This window comes from Carassius carassius, chromosome 29 (genome assembly GCF_963082965.1).
Source record: "Carassius carassius chromosome 29, fCarCar2.1, whole genome shotgun sequence".
NCBI lineage: Eukaryota > Metazoa > Chordata > Actinopteri > Cypriniformes > Cyprinidae > Carassius > Carassius carassius.
In genome coordinates, this window is record NC_081783.1 from 13,835,571 (window position 1) to 13,849,422 (window position 13,852).

At 42.1% G+C, this 13,852-nt stretch overlaps 1 protein-coding gene across 5 annotated transcripts in view; it reads left to right on the forward strand.

Annotated features, from left to right (window-relative positions):
• Window positions 1–13,852, forward strand: part of LOC132109663 (phospholipid-transporting ATPase IA-like) — a 143,981-nt gene that overhangs the window by 1,704 nt on the left and 128,425 nt on the right. The window lies entirely within an intron of this gene.

The following is a 13,852-nucleotide window of genomic DNA, read 5'->3' on the forward strand; positions in this document are numbered from 1 at the left end:
AGGGCGTCTGCTCTGAGTCTGATGGATATATTGATCAGACTTTCAATCTGTCTCTTATGTTTGTCTGTCTGCATCCTGGATAAAATGTCATACTTCCAGTGACCTTCCTTGTTAAGAATCAGACTGCTTGCATGTATTTGAGTTTGATTTGCAGTCAAAGGGCTGACCAGAAATAGTGTTGACTGATTGAAATATCAGCATATTTGAACAATTTTACTTCCCTGTTCCATTGACTTGTTGATACTGGAGGAATGTTAGGTTGGGAAGAGTACATCCAATGCAGCCTGCAATGCGTCATAGTCACTATAGTTTGAAGGAGATGAAATAGAGGCCATACATTTGACTTTAATAATTTAAGAGGCTCTAGCAAGGGCCGATTGCACTCCTTTCACAAGTGCTTGTGAAAATACAGTCAGTAAGACATTAACCAGCTCTGTCGACCTAGAGCCCAGCTCTGATCTTGCTGTTTTTCAGTTGGAAAAAGCATCTGACTGGTTTTATGCTTGGTTTTGGAGCACATCGCCATGCCTCCTACCACTACATTTACAGTGTTTGAAAAGTATCTTGTTCGTCAGTGCAAGCACTTCTCAGCACTGAGCGATCAATAATCCTGCATGTCCGATCAGGCCCATGACCTACACTGTACCAGTTTGAATGAAGGCAAGAAACCTGTTTTGAAATGCATTATTTATTGCTGCTTGCACCGGTTTTACTTTCTCCACTGACCTTGGTGTGTGGCACACTGTGTTGTCTTCTTGTAAACACTGCAGTGCATCAGGCTGGCCCGTGGCGGGGCAGGGCGGGACCTTGGCAGAGTGTCAACCTTATCCACTTGTACCCTGTCTAACATCTCCCAGCTTCACCCTACCACCTACTCCGTCTTCAGCTCCTCCTCAGTCCCCATGTTTCTCTTTGCTTTGGGTACGTTAGAGCGCTAGCCAGGCCAGGCTGGGGTGGTTGCCAAAGCAGCCTTATCTGCGTGACGGTTGGTAAGCGGAGGTGGCAATGTTCTCAGATTGGAGGCAAAGATCACAGAGTGAAGCCCACAATGATGGAAGTGGGCAGGCCTGCTTGATACCTCAGGGAAGAAAAAAAAAACATACAAATTTGGCTGGACCTTTCCAGATAACTTTTTTATGGTCCAGCCCACAACCCAGCCAGTATCTGCAATGCAGCTGTAATTTTTTTTCTCCTTTATTTTTCTAGCTATGCAAGGTAGGTTTTTTAAAAAGGTGAAGTATGTAGCTATTAACACCAAATGCTTTTCGCAAAGCTATGACCGCTTTCTTGGAGCTGTTTCCAGAACAATCACCCGATCTTCAGCTGAGCGAACTAACAGAAAGCCCTGGCTGTCACTCAGGCCAATAGTTCAGCTAAAGTTATGTCATGCTGTTTTAACTAGGTATACATGTATTTTAAAATCTTTCCCCAATACTAATGAGCTTATAATTATTTTTAATTTGATCACAAGTAAAAGGCAATTTTTTTTAACTCAAATTATTCATTTAAAACGCTACAAGAGGACTAAGGCTGCGTGTCCACCAAAGCGTTTTTTTCCCCAAAGGCTGGCATGTTTTTTCAGTTGTTCTAAATGGGAGCACAGTGCTCATGTATTTTTTGCAGAGCACCTGGCATTTTCAACTTGCTAAAAACTCTTTAGTGGACACGCGGCCATGGGCAACACAACATTAACATGAACGGTGTGTGAAACATGGATATTAATTTTGAGATTTGCTACAATTTTGTATTTTAGTGTTTTTAAAGATGTAACTTTGGAATAGGGATGTCAATTTTCGATAATTTCCATGCTCAATCGTCGCTTAAATTGACAATCAATTAATCGATTAATCATTAACCATAAAAAAATGCATCTGTTGCAGCAGCGTGTAGTAGGGCTGCACGATAATGGTTAAACTGATAATCACGATTATTTTGATTAAAATTATAATCACTATTATTAATAATGATACACTGACTTCATTTAACCAACTATGATAATACAAAACTCATGGTTTTGGTTAGGGTTTTGTCATCTGTATACACATTACATTTTATAAGTGACAATTTGTTTCCAAATGGGAAAAAGCCACTCAGATCCCACCGTAAATTTGCTCAAAGATCGTTAATACACACTGAAAACTAGGGCTGCTCCGATCATGATCGGCCGATCGTTATGCGCATCTCGTCAGTAAAGCCGGTTCTCTAATCAGCGGTAAATTCCCTCAGGTGCGTGATTTCACATAGAGCAGCTGTTACACAGAGCCGTTGTTAACTGAGAAGATGGGCAAATCCACTTCCTTTTTTAGCGTTTATTTGCGCATCTTCTCAGTTAACAACGGCTCTGTGTAGTAACAGCTGCTCTATGTGAAATCATGCACCTGAGGGAATTGACCGCTGATTAGAGAACCGGCTTTACTGACGAGATGCTCATAATGATCGGCCGATCGTGATTGGAGCAGCCCTACTGAAAACTAACATTGCCATACCATTTTCAACACAAAAACTGGTAAAAACTTTAGAAACTCTTAATATAAATTCCAATAATTCCAATTTATGTAAAAAAAAAAAATTCTCCATTGTATTGTAATCGTAGGAAAAGTGAATTTATTCCTCAAACAAAGTCAAAGTCACCTTTATTTATATAGCGCTTTAAACAAAATACATTGCGTCAAAGCAACTGAACAACATTCATTAGAAAAAAACAGTGTCAATAATGCAAAAATGATAGTTAAAGGCAGTTCATCATTGGATTCAGTTATGTCATCTCTGTTCAGTTTAATAGTGTCTGTGCATTTATTTGCAATCAAGTCAACGATATCGCTGTAGATGAAGTTACATATATTGTGTGAAGAAACACAATAGATTCATTATTGATACTCAGTGAAAGTTTGATCATGGCACATTTGGTAACACAAACAGTACAAATGGCTTGTGAAAAAATTAAACACACATTGTCTATATGACATTTTCATGTAAGCAGAATATCACTGTGGAGAGATCGCTAAACTCGTATGTTTTCATATCATCATCAGCGCTTGTTCTGCCATCACTGAGCACAGGTTGCACAAATTAAATAAAACACTGGGCAGACAGTGTATCCTTAAAGGAGAAAAGCTCTGTTTTGGGGCTTAAAGCTCTTCACATCTGGCAACCACAAGCATGAACACTAGTAAAGACTTGTTAGCAATGCAAGATAACACAAATGCCAAATTAAAAACACGTTTCAGGATATATAACGAGCTGGCCAATATCATGACAATTTTTTAATAATCGAGAAAGGTGGATATCATTATCGAGATTAAAATACAATTAATTGTGCAGCCCTATATTGAAGAATATCCTGTATGGTAAATTGTGCATGTCTAATTTTAACATGGAATAAATTACACACTTTACCTTTAATATTGGACATAGACCTTTAGTCAGGATAGATGCTGTATTGAATTTAACACAGATGAAAATGAGACCGTAAGGAATAGACAGACTTGTCTTTATAATGTTACAGTTACAAACTACATAAAGGTCCTAGATCACAATTCTCAAAACTCAAAACTTGTTTTTTTTTTTAAAGATTACCATGTTGTCCAACCACAGTACAGTCCATTGAACATACTGTATTTCTATCCCTTACAGTCTTGTTTTATTTTTGACTAAAATTAAACATGGGACTTGCCTGACTAAGGTGTATTGTCTTCTACAGATGCATTTGCTTTTTTTGGGACAAACATAATAACTTGGAGTATTTGTACTTAAAGGGTTAGTTCATCAAAAAAATCTAAATTATGTTTTGTAAAACCCGTAAGACCTCCGTTTATCTTTGGAACACAGTTTAAGATATTTTAGATTTAGTCCGAGAGCTCTCAGTCCCTCCATTGAAGCTGTGTGCACGGTATACTGTCCATGTCCAGAAAGGTAAGAAAAACATCATCAAAGTAGTCCATGTGACATCAGAGGGTCAGTTAGAATTTTTTGAAGCATCGAAAATACATTTTGGTCCAAAAATAGCAAAAACTATGACTTTATTCAGCATTGTCTTCTCTTCCGTGTCTGTTGTGAGAGAGTTCAAAACAAAGCAGTTTGTCATATCCGGTTTGCTATCGAATCATTCGATGTAACCGGATCTTTTTGAACCAGTTCACCAAATCGACCTGAATCGTTGGTTCGCATCTCCAATAAGCATTAATCCACAAATGATTTAAGCTGTTAACTTTTTTTAATGTGGCTGACACTGCCTCTGAGTTAAAACAAACCAATATCCAGGAGTAATTCATTTACTCAAACAGTACACTGACTGAACTGCTGTGAAGAGAGAGATGAAGATGTCTGAACAAACTGATGATACAATGTCACATCGGTTTATTAAAAGCTTGACAAACATTACATGTTAAGGGCCCTATGAAATCTTTTATTTTCTTTCACCATGTGTTTTATTGTTACCAAATTCTGTGTTGTAGCATGTCTAATTATTTGAATGCATAAAAAAAAACTTCATTTATTTACATTTATTCTTAAAATAGCCTTATGAAATGTTTTTTTTTTTCCTCAGAAAGTCTGTGCTGTGTATCCGGTCATCAAATTAAGACATAAAACATTAATTAATGTATCTTTAAACTGTTGAACTATTAAACTTAATTTTTTGGGCAAACAAAGGGGATTTACAATTAAAATTAAAACAAGAAAGAAATGTTGTGTGATCATTCGTTAAAAAAAAGAAAGTTTTAATAATTTTAGTAGTAGTAGTACATTCTGCTGAACAAAAGTAATACATTTCTGCTGCAATGTATTCAAGTTAAACCAGGTTGCCATAAATAGCTTTTATATTTCTGTGTAAATCATATGTGTATATCATATGACGTTAGTTTTACTTCAATTTAAATTATAAAATACTCATGAAGTGACTCTCAGAGCAGTTCTGGAGATGGTGTTCATGAATTTATTTCTTCACTTAGTGTGAAGACAGATGTTAAAGTCACTGCAAGCTTTGCACACGCTTCAGTGTGTGTGTGTGTGTGTGTAGAAAACCAAACCGCGCGTCAGATATATCGCGTAATATTAGTTAATGCACATCAGATCATGTAAATCATTGGAAATTAATAGTAATTATGATTCTGTGTAAAGAAATATCAAGTAAAATTGTATTAAATACTGCAATAAAAGATTTTAAAAAAATTATTCTATCCCAGATTGATGCAATGACAAGCTGCAGAAATTACACACTTTGCTTTTTATAATGATGCAAACATATGAAGATTGTTGAAATGTAGCCTAGGCTGTGTGCTCATCATTTGTGATAATGGCTGCAGAGTTGGTTGGTGTCAGACAGTCTCATCTTCGTGCCCTGCAGACAGAGTGTGTTTCACAAGGCTGCTGGTTTGCTATTTTTACCCTGACACATTTGAAGATGGATGCGTTAGATCTGTCAGTACCTCTAGTGATTCTTCGTTCGAGAGGCCTGAAATAGCCACAGCGTATTGACAATTTACACTCAGAGTAATGAAAGCCATCTGTGTCACTGTATTTGAAATGGGCACACACTGTGATCACTGCCTTTATTGGTTTGTCGTCTCAAATGTGATGGCTAAATGGCTTACAAATCATTTAAAAAAAGTTTTTGTTAGTCACAGATGGGTTGGTGCTGTGATGAAATGATGAACTGTGATGTAATGGAGAAGTTGAAGTCACAGTTAGGACTGTGAACACTGCCAATTGCAAGGTGTGTTACCCATTACCACCTACTGTACTGTGCTGTACTGTCAGGGTTTTCCCTGCATAGAGAATTATGAGGCGGCCACCTCCGCCAAATTTTGTGTTGCCTCTGGTTATCGACAAAACTCAGGCAGAGAGTCACAAACTTAAAAAACTAGTACAAACTCTGATGTTGTTTAAAACATTTATCAGTTCAGTTCAATGACTGTCGGTCTGCTGATCACCGATATTGTGAAATGTTTGTGCATCTGCGTTGTTTGGTAAGTACAGTAAAAACTGTAATATTATGAAATATTATTGCAATTTGAAACGTTTTCAGTGTTTTCTATTTTAATATATTTTTTTAAATGTAATTTATTCCTGTGATGCAAATCTGAATTTTCACCAGCCATTACTCCAGTTTTCAGTGTCTTGTGATCCTTCAGAAATCATTCTGATTTTCTGATTTAGTGCTCACGTAACATGTCTTGTTGTTATCAATGTTCAAAATGGTTATTTTGCTTAATACATCTATTAATATTTTTGTAGAAACTGACACATTCTTTTAGGTTTCTTTTGATGAATACAGAGTGCAAACGAACAGCACTTAAAATGCGTACTAAACGTATAAAAACAAAATAATACATAACTTACTGATTCCAAACTTTTAAACAGTAATATATTCATTTTATATTGTCTGTACAATGAAGTATTTGTTGTTATTGGTTTGGACCACACTGATTGTCATTGTATGAGCAAAAGGTGTTGAACTTGAAACATATAAAAAATATATTTTTTATTTGACATTTTCATGTGCTGATTTTGTGATAATTATGTAGGATGGATTTAAATGTGGTAAACCCACATATTGGCAACTAAGAGCATAATCAAATTGGCTGAAATATTCATTAAATGAACATGCAAAGCAGAGCTTTGATAATTTAAATCATTTGTTATTGGAAATCTATTATAAGTAGTGATTACTTAATTTGGGGTGTTCAAATTATGATAATATTAATCATAATAATGGCTAAGAGTGGAAGAGTTAGTTAGGATTATGTGCTTGTCTGTGTGCACACAGAATGTGGGTTTTTTTTCTTTAATGAACAAATCATACACATGGTGCATGAAATCTGCTTCATCATTCATGAATCCATCCTAGTGTCTTTCCCTCTCTCTCTCTTTTCTGAGCACCCTGTTAATCCTTCATTTTTCCGCCCCTCCTCCCATCCCTCAGACAGTCCTAGTTAGTTTCAGCTCTGCTTCAAAGGAACAGAGTGAGCGAGGAGAGGGATTCTAGGTCTTAAATATTATTTCGTCGTTTTGCTCTCACTGGGATGGATGTGGAAGCTGGATCTTCATTTCTGCTTTGACCCTAGTTAATTCAGCTGTGTATGCTCGTAATCAGTGGTTACTATCTGATATAGTCATATTATACGCTCTCTGTTCATTGAGGAGTTAAATCCTCTCAAGAGGAGGTTGTGGCTTCATGAATACATATTATATAGCGTGTACTGAAATATTAATCCACCCTAGATGAATGATGCAGATGGTAAAAGATGCCTTATTTGAATCCTTCATATGGATTTATTAATGCATTAAGTATGCACACACATGCACCCACTCATACCGATGACTTTTTTTTAAACCTGTTCATCCACACATATTGAGCAGAATACATAAAGACAGATTTGGAACTAATGCACATGGCTGGACCAAATGTCACTCATTGAGACTCATTACAGCATCCCTGTTTCTTGGAAAAACACATCACAGTCTTTTTAACTAATTAAGCAGCACTCAGTGTCTTGGTGTCCTCTACTCCGATTAACTTTAAGCCAGGGGCACCCCGGTATTATCAGGCATTAGCCACGTATCTGCATTTTAACCCTCTGCTGCAAACCAAGTGGCTTTTTGAGCCGTGTGACTAGTTCCTTTCTTACGGTTTTGGTTAAGTGTCCATAAGCAACAGTGTTCAGTAAGGACTGTTTCACCTGGTGCCTTCAGCATGTGTCCTGCTGCTCACTATTCTTTGACCATTACTGCAGCAGACCAGAAGATTAAAGGCTTCATACCAAGTCCAATGTGACTAAGGCCACGTACGCACTACAGCTCAATGTAGCTGTCACTCCTTTTCTGGGTGTTTACCTAAATGGCTTATTTAAAGGAGTGACAACCACATTTTACAACCAAATTCACTTTCCTTAGAATGTGTTAAAATACACAATAGTTCAAAAGTTTAGGGTCAGTAATTTTTTTTATTAGGCCTATTAAAAAACTTGAATTCAGCAAGGATGAATGAAATTAGTCAAGCAATTAATTGACATTAATATAAAAAAAAATAATTTTATAAAATGCTTTTCCTTTGAAATTGCTATTCTTCAAAGAATCCTAAAAATATTAAGCAGTAGTTGTTTAGAAAATGTGTACAAAATGTTGTTTTGAGCACCAAATCAGTATATTAGATTGATTTCTGAAGTATCATGTGACGCTGAAGTAGGGTTGTGCCGATAGACTAATCGTGTATCGACGATAGTCAGAGATATCGACGTAAGCAGATGTCTCTGTCGATAATCAAGATGATATTAGGCTCATTCTGCAATTTAAGGTCCCGTTTTTCATGCTTTTTTGAAGCTTTGTGTTTACAGTGTGCAATATAACGTGTTCATGTTTCGCGTGTAAAAAAAACACAGAATTTTTCACACAATTCACCTATCTGTAAACCGCTGTTTTCACTGTCATAAAAACAGGGCTGATGACTTCCTTGTTCTATAAAGTCCCTCCTTCAGAAATACGTAATGAGTTCTGATTGTGCCAGCGGTTCCTGTGTTGTGATTCGACAGCAGCTTAGTGCATGCTGCCCTCCTGGAAACACGATTGGGCTAGTTTTGGAGTAGCTTTGAGAAGCAATTGGGCAGGAGCATGTGCTGGAGATGTACTTATAATCACAGGAGCGTTTTTACTGACGAGATGCGCATGACAATCGCATTCGATTTTTTTGCACAGCCCTAACATCTAGTTAACAAAGCTAAACAGCGTTGCCCTTTGTGTAAGAAGTTACAGAAACCGTTAAACCCACCAACTTAAATAATAAAATACACTTACCGTTTGTGGTCCATAAACAACGCCTTCTCCAGACAAAGAGGGAACTGCTCCATCTTTCAGGAATAATCTTTGTGCGAATCCGGCATTAAACCGATTGAGATTGAGGAAGCTGTCCTCAGCAAGCTGTCCTCAGCAAAATGTGCTGCACATAGTTTTACATGTGGATTATAATTTTCGGGAACCGAGTTAAACATAAATTGTAACCATTAATCTCCAAGTACAGCTCCCTGGGAAGCCCAAACAAAGGTGATAGGTCTCCGAGATTAAAATAACAGTGTTTCGACGACATGGCGACAAACACAAATGCAGCTCTTCCTCTTCTCTGTCGGAGCGCAACAAGGCCACGCCCCCCTGTTTGTGTATTCATGTGGGCGGAGGTTAGTCAAAAAACTTTTTTAGGGATGTCATTACTGCAGGAACTAGAGGGATGTAGTCCAAACGGGTCGTTTTTTGTAGGCGAATTCAGTTAAATAAAATATCTCGCTTGGCATTGAACTTTGAGCTTTAGAATTTTACAGATATTATTTATACTCTAACAACAACATTACACACTAACTAAAGTTTAAAACATGGGATCACCAAGAACGGGACCTTTAATGTATTAGATTATAATAATAATAATAATAATAATAATAATAATAACTATTATTATTTTTATTTTTATTATATATTATAATTCGGCTATCAAACTGCCAAGCTGTTTCACTTCAGCACCGCGTTCCTTTCAAACACACACACACACACACACACAGTGCATGCGCGCAAAAGAGGATTAGAGCGTGTAGTCGCTGAAGAAGTTGTAACGCTTTGACTGATAACTCGTCCATGAAATGAAAGAGAGAGAAAACAAGGAGTTGGTGTTCCACACATTTAATGGCTGGTACACGGCAACGCGCACTTCTCATACATGAGAGATTAACTCTTTCTTGGCTAACAAATAAAGTAAAGACACAATAATAACCAGGCGGCAGAGCGAACTTATCATCCATAGTTGTCCTCACGTAGTTTCTTAAAGACTGATGACTCAACTTAAAACACTCACTATGTGGTGATGACGTAGGACTACGTGAGAACCACTATGGATGATAAGTTCGCTCTGCCGCCTTGTTATTATTTTCATCCACACCGCACTATAATTTGATGCATGCGAAATACATTTTGGCCATTACAAAGTCTCCATCCACAAACAGAAGTACATCGTCTGCAGATATAAGGAATTTCATTGCACTTTAACAAGTAATCTGAACGATCTATATATGTGCAATATTGTAAACGAGCCCTCACTAACTGCGTTTAATGCCACCGTTATGTTAGAATGCATCTCCTTCTTGTTTCTTTGGCGGTGCGTCGGTCTCGTCATGAGGCGTGCAGTCCCGCTGTATGACTGATGACTCAGTTCAGTTCAACTTTACTCCAAATATATCAACTTACCTGTGTTTAATACTTTATATTTAACGTGTTTGTTTATGTCCTATATTAGTGTTAAACTGTTGGACTTTAAATTAAACATCTGATTTTCACCGTTGACTGATTTTGCAGAGCATTTAGACATAACTAATGTGTGCAGATGCGACAAATTTTTCACAGGATGCGCGATCTTACTGTTGTTTCCGACTATATATGAACGTTAGTTTATCAGTATGTTTGAAAATATATATATTTTTTTATCATTGGTGAATCCATAGACTCTTTCTCGTGCACCTGCGTGGTTTAAAACACCAAATAGTTATGTTATGACAATAACAAAGAGTATCTCTCTCGCTCCACCCATGCATGATAATATTGTCCATCCATCCATCTTCTACCGCTTATCCGGGGCCGGGTCGCGGGGGCAGCAGTCTAAGCAGAGAACCCCAGACTTCCCTCTCCCTAGACACTTCCTCCAGCTCTTCTGGGGGGACACCGAGGCGTTCCCAGGCCAGCCGGGAGACATAGTCTCTCCAGCGTGTCCTAGGTCTCCCCCGGGGTCTCCTCCCAGTGGGATGTGCCCGGAACACCTTCCCGGGAAGGCGTCCAGGAGGCATCCGGAACAGATGCCCGAGCCACCTCAACTGACCCCTCTCGATGTGGAGGAGCAGCGGCTCTACTCTGAGCTCCTCCCGGGTGACTGAGCTTCTCACCCTATCTCTAAGGGATCGCCCAGCCACCCTGCGGAGAAAGCACATTTCGGCCGCCTGTATCCGGGATCTTGTCCTTTCGGTCATGACCCAAAGCTCATGACCATAGGTGAGAGTAGGAACGTAGATTGACCGGTAAATCGAGAGCTTCGCCTTGCGGCTCAGCTCTTTCTTCACCACGACAGACCGGTACATCGACCGCATTACTGCAGAAGCTGCACCGATCCGTCTGTCAATCTCCCGTTCCATCCTTCCCTCACTCGTGAACAAGACCCCAAGATACTTAAACTCCTCCACTTGAGGCAGGAACTCTCCACCAACCTGAAGTGGGCAAGCCACCCTTTTCCGACTGAGGACCATGGCCTCGGATTTGGAGGTGCTGATTCTCATCCCAGCCGCTTCACACTCGGCTGCAAACCGTCCCAGTGCATGCTGAAGGTCCTGGCCTGATGAGGCCAACACGACAACATCATCCGCAAAGAGCAGAGACGAAATCGTGTTGTCACCAAACCTGACCCCCTCCGGCCCCTGGCTGCGCCTAGAAATTCTGTCCATAAAAATCATGAACAGAACCGGCGACAAAGGGCAGCCCTGCCGGAGTCCAACACGCACCGGGAACAAGTCTGACTTACAGCTGGCCATACGAACCAAGCTCCTGCTCCGTTCGTACAGGGACCGGATAGCCCTTAGCAAAGGGCCCCGGACCCCATACTCCCGGAGATCCCTCCACAGGCCGCCGCGAGGGACACAGTCGAATGCCTTCTCCAAATCCACAAAGCACATGTGGACTGGTTGGGCATACTCCCATGAACCCTCCAGCACCCTGTAGAGGGTATAGAGCTGGTCCAGTGTTCCACGGCCTGGACGAAAACCACACTGTTCCTCCTGAATCCGAGGTTCTACTATCGGCCGGATTCTCCTCTCAAGTACCCTGGCATAGACTTTCCCAGGGAGGCTGAGAAGTGTGATCCCCCTGTAGTTGGAACACACCCTCCGGTCCCCCTTCTTAAAAAGAGGGACCACCACCCCGGTCTGCCATCCCAGAGGCACCGTCCCCGACTGCCACACGATGCTGCAGAGGCGTGTCAGCCAAGACAGCCCCACAACATCCAGAGACTTGAGGTACTCAGGGCGGATCTCATCCACCCCCGGTGCCTTGCCACCGAGGAGTTTCTTGACTACCTCGGTGACTTCAGCTTGGGTTATGGACGAGTCCACATCTGAGCCCTCAGCCTCTGCTTCCTCAATGGAAGACGTGACAGCGGGATTGAGGAGATCCTCGAAGTATTCCTTCCACCGTCCAACGACATCCCCAGTTGAGGTCAACAGCTCCCCACCTCTACTGTAAACAGCATTGGTAGGGCACTGCTTCCCTCTCCTGAGGTGCCGGACGGTTTGCCAGAATCTCTTCGAGGCTGACCGATAGTCCTTCTCCATGGCCTCACCGAACTCCTCCCAGGCCCGAGTTTTTGCCTCCACAACCACCCGGGCTGTAGTCCGCTTGGCCTGCCGGTACCTGTCAGCTGCCTCTGGAGTCCCACAAGCCAACCAGGCCCGATAGGACTCCTTCTTCAGCTTGACGGCATCCCTTACTTCCGGTGTCCACCACCGGGTTCGGGGATTGCCGCCTCGACAGGCACCGGAAACCTTACGGCCACAGCTCCGAGCGGCCGCTTCGACAATGGAGGTGGAGAACATGGTCCACTCGGACTCAATATCTCCAGCCTCCCTCGGGATCCGGTCGAAGCTCTGCCGGAGGTGGGAGTTGAAGATCTCTCTGACAGGAGACTCGGCCAAACGTTCCCAGCAGACCCTCACAGTACGTTTGGGTCTGCCGAGTCTGTCCAGCTTCCTCCCCCGCCATCGGATCCAACTCACCACCAGGTGGTGATCGGTTGACAGCTCCGCCCCTCTCTTCACCCGAGTGTCCAAGACATACGGCCGGAGGTCGGATGAAACGACCACAAAGTCGATCATCGACCTACGGCCTAGGGTGTCCTGGTGCCACGTGTACTGATGGACACCCTTATGCTTGAACATGGTGTTCGTTATGGACAAGCTGTAAATAGCACAGAAGTCCAATAACTAAACACCGCTCGGGTTCAGATCAGGGGGGCCGTTCCTCCCAATCACGCCCCTCCAGGTGTCACTGTCGTTGCCCACGTGGGCGTTGAAGTCCCCCAGTAAAACGACGGAGTCCCCAGTCGAAGCACTTTCCAGCACCCCTCCCAGAGACTCCAAGAAGGCTGGGTACTCTGCATTGCCGTTCGGCCCGTAGGCACAAACGACAGTGAGAGACCTATCCCCGACCCGAAGGCGCAGGGAAGCGACCCTCTCGTTCACCGGGGTAAACTCCAACACATGGCAGCTGAGCTGGGGGGCTATAAGCAAACCCACACCAGCCCGCCGCCTCTCACCTTGGGCAACTCCAGAGTGGTGAAGAGTCCATCCTCTCTCGAGGAGTGTGGTACCAGAGCCCAAGCTGTGCGTAGAGGTGAGTCCGACTATCGCTAGTCGGAACCTCTCTACCTCACGCACAATCTCGGGCTCCTTCCCCGCCAGTGAGGTGACGTTCCACGTCCCTAGAGCTAGTTTCCGTGTCCAGGGATCGGGCTGTCGAGGCCCCCGCCTTCGACTGCCACCCGATTGTCTAAGCACCGGCCCCTTACGGTCCCTCCTGTAGGTGGTGAGCCCACGGGAAGGCGGCCCCATGTCGCTCCTTCGGGCTGAGCCCGGCCGGACCCCGTGGGGGGAGGCCCGGCCACCAGGCGCTCGCATACGAGCCCCAACCCCTAGAATAATTTGTGAATTAATTATAGAATCAGACTTGGTATAAATAAGCTTGTTATCTTGGAGGTTTGGCATGTTGGATAACCGTAATCATAGGCGTTGTACTTCCATACCAGGTAAAAAAAAAAACCTCAGTGCAGGTGTTCTGGCTGAAT